Consider the following 4,248-nt stretch of genomic DNA (forward strand, 5'->3'; position numbering starts at 1 on the left):
CTGATAATGGTTGCTCACAGTTGAGGGCCGGCATCCAGGGTATGATGGATGAGGGCTGTCTGCAATTCAGTAGGGCTGTACAAGATCGTGGGTCAGTGTCAACCGTCACCATCTACTTTAAACCGTCTGAGGGACGAGGCTAGAGGGTTGTGAGTGTACCTGCGATAAGTGGTACCTCAGTTACCATTTCCGCTCCGGTAACCATCAGTGCTCCAACTACTATTGTGGCGTCTGGAAGAAGACCAATTGAGAATAGTAGGGCTGTGCCATGGAGTTATAATAATGCCTACCGCAGCAACAGAAGGGCTGATAATCAGACGAGGCCAGCAAATCAAGCGCCTGTGACGACCAGTGCACCAGTTAAAACTCATGTGGTTGTGAGTCCCGTTGTGGACAACGTTGGTGGACCAGGAGGTTTTACCCGTAGTGGACGACTATTTGCTCCTCAGCCGTTGAGGGATGCTAATGCTGAGGCTTCCGCCAAGTCAAAGGGCAAACAGGTTGTTGTCGACAAAGAATCGGCTCAGAAGGAGGTGCTTGAGGGTTCATTTGAAAAGGACGTGGACGAGTTTATGAAGATCATAAAGAAGAGTGATTATAAGATCGTAGATCAACTTAATCAGACTCCGTCCAAGATTTCAATACTCTCTTTGCTGTTGTGCTCTGAGGCACATCGTAATGCCTTATTGAAGATGCTAAACATGGCTTACGTACCTCAAGAGATTTCTGTCAACCAACTAGAGGGTGTGATGGCCAATGTGAGCACCAGGCATGGTGTAGGATTCACTGACCTAGACTTAACGCCTGAAGGACGTAATCATAACAAGGCCTTGCACATCACCATGGAGTGCAAGGGGGAAGTATTGTCTCACGTATTGGTAGACACCGGGTCGTCGCTGAATGTGCTGCCTAAGCAGATTCTGAAGAAGATTGATGTGGAAGGGGTCGTGCTTACTTCTAGTGACCTGATTGTTCGTGCTTTCGACGGATCCAAACGTTCTGTGTTTGGGGAAGTTACCTTGCCGGTGAAGATAGGTCCGGAGGTCTTTGATATAATCTTCTATGTTATGGACATTCAGCCCGCCTACAGTTGTTTGTTGGGGCGTCCGTGGATTCACGCAGCAGGGGCAGTCTCGTCGACTCTCCACCAAAAGCTCAAGTATGTTTGGAACGGTCAGATTGTGACCGTGTGTGGCGAAGAAGAGATTTTGGTGAGTCACCTATCCTCGTTCAAGTATGTCGAGGTGGATGGCGAGATCCACGAAACCTTATGCCAGGCGTTTGAGACTGTGGCTCTTGAGAAAGTGGCGTACGCTGATCAGAGGAAGCCAGGTGCTTCGATTGCTTCGTACAAGCAAGCCAAGAAGGTTGTTGATTCCGGCAAAGCTGAAGGCTGGGGCAAGATGGTGGACTTGCCTGTCAAGGAAGACAAATTTGGCATTGGTTATAAGCCTCTCCAAGCAGAGCAGAGTGTGCAAGCGGGTCCAAGTACCTTTACCAGCGTTGGGCTGATGAATCATGGTGACGTCTTTGCAACTGGTAGTGAAGATTGTGACAGCGACTGTGATTTAGACAACTGGGTTCGCCCGTGTGCACCAGGGGAGTCTGTCAACAACTGGACGGCTGAAGAAGTGGTCAAAGTTACTATTCAGACAAAGTAATTTTCTTTTGTTTTTTCATTTTGCATGAAAACCCTACGTTCTGCCCAAGGCGTAGTGGTTCATTGTAGGGCCTCATCATGTCTTCATGATTATCATTAATAAAGGACGTTTTGCAATCAAATTTTGTGATCTCTGTCTTTCTATTTTTGTTTCCGTTTTTTCAAAACCATAAAAATGGCAATGTTTTTGTTTTTTGTGACTTTCTTGAACTCTTTTTCTAAAAAAAGGCATTAACATGCAGAAGTGATCTCACGGAATCCAGTATGAACAATTCTGGTATGGCTCAGTATGACTTTGATATTCCCATCTACCAAGCTGAAGAGGAGAGTGAGGAAGACTGTGAACTCCCTGCAGAATTGGTCAGACTGCTGAAGCAGGAGGAAAGGGTCATCCAACCTCATCAGGAGGAGTTGGAGGTTGTTAATCTGGGTACCGAGGACGCCAGAAGAGAGATCAAGATTGGGGCTGCTTTAGAGGACTCTGTCAAGAGGAGGCTGATTGAGATGCTGAGAGAATATGTGGAGATATTCGCCTGGTCATATCAAGATATGCCTGGTTTGGATACAGACATTGTGGTGCATCGACTACCCCTCAGAGAAGAGTGTCCGTCAGTCAAGCAGAAGCTTCAGAGAACGAGTCCTGATATCGATGTCAAGATCAAGGAAGAGGTTCAGAAGCAGTGGGATGCGGGTTTTCTGGCTGTTACCAGTTATCCACCGTGGGTGGCCAACATCGTTCCTGTGCCGAAGAAGGATGGCAAAGTCAGAATGTGTGTCGATTACCGGGATTTGAATAGAGCGAGTCCGAAAGATGATTTCCCATTACCTCACATCGATGTATTGGTTGATAATACGGCTCAATCCTCGGTATTCTCTTTCATGGATGGTTTCTCGGGTTATAACCAGATTAAAATGGCGCCAGAGGACATGGAAAAGACGACATTCATTACACCTTGGGGCATGTTCTGCTATAAGGTGATGCCGTTTGGGCTGAAGAATGCCGGTGCTACCTATCAGAGGGCTATGACGACTCTCTTTCATGACATGATGCACAAAGAAATTGAAGTGTACGTGGATGACATGATTGCGAAGTCGCAGACAGAAGAGGAGCACTTGGTTAATTTGCAGAAGTTGTTTGACAGATTGGTAAAGTTCAAACTGAGGCTGAATCCAAACAAGTGTACGTTTGGCGTGAGATCTGGGAAGCTATTAGGCTTTATTGTCAGTGAGAAAGGGATTGAGGTTGTTCCAGCGAAAGTCAAAGCTATTCAAGAGATGCCTGAACCGAAAACGGAAAAGCAAGTCCGTGGGTTTTTAGGGAGGTTGAACTACATTGCAAGGTTCATATCTCACCTAACTGCCACATGTGAACCAATTTTCAAATTGCTAAGAAAGAATCAAGCAATCAGGTGGAATGATGACTGTCAGAAAGCTTTTGACAAGATAAAGGAGTATTTGCAGAAACCTCCAATCCTGATCCCTCCAGTTCCAGGGAGACCATTGATAATGTACCTGTCAGTGACCGAGAACTCGATGGGGTGTGTACTGGGACAGCATGACGAGTCTGGTCGAAAAGAGCATGCCATATACTACCTTAGCAAAAAGTTTACCGACTGTGAAACAAGATATTCACTGCTCGAGAAAACTTGCTGTGCTTTGGCCTGGGCTGCTCGCCGACTGAGGCAGTATATGTTGAACCATACTACCTTATTGATTTCTAAGATGGATCCAGTAAAGTACATCTTTGAGAAGCCGGCTCTCACCGGACGTGTTGCCCACTGGCAGATGATCTTAACAGAATATGATATCCAGTACACGTCTCAGAAGGCTATCAAAGGCAGTGTTTTGTCAGACTACCTTGCCGAGCAACCAATTGATGATTATCAGCCTATGATGTTTGAGTTCCCTGATGAAGACATCATGTATCTTAAGATGAAAGATTGCGAAGAGCCTCTTGTCGAGGAAGGACCGGATCCTGATGACAAGTGGACACTGATGTTTGATGGGGCTGTGAATATGAACGGTAACGGTGTTGGGGCAGTGCTCATTAATCCTAAAGGTGCACATATACCTTTCTCTGCTAGATTGACTTTTGACGTCACCAACAATGAAGCTGAGTATGAGGCTTGTATCATGGGGATAGAAGAAGCCATCGACTTGAGAATCAAAACGCTTGACATTTTTGGAGATTCTGCTCTAGTGATCAATCAGGTCAATGGAGATTGGAATACGAACCAGCCGCATTTGATTCCCTATAGAGATTACACCAGAAGAATACTGACGTTCTTCAAGAAGGTGAAGTTGTACCATGTCCCCCGGGATGAGAATCAAATGGCTGATGCCTTGGTTACGTTGTCATCCATGATCAAAGTTCATTGGTGGAATCATGTACCACATGTTGCGGTGAATCGACTCGAGAGGCCTGCGTATGTGTTTGCAGCCGAGTCTGTTGTGATTGATGAGAAACCTTGGTATTATGATATCAAGAACTTCCTCAAGACTCAGGAGTATCCTGAAGGTGCGTCAAAGAATGACAAGAAAACCCTGAGAAGGCTAGCTGGAAGCTTTTATTTGAATCAGGATGATGT

Source organism: Lathyrus oleraceus, chromosome 1 (genome assembly GCF_024323335.1).
Source record: "Lathyrus oleraceus cultivar Zhongwan6 chromosome 1, CAAS_Psat_ZW6_1.0, whole genome shotgun sequence".
NCBI lineage: Eukaryota > Viridiplantae > Streptophyta > Magnoliopsida > Fabales > Fabaceae > Lathyrus > Lathyrus oleraceus.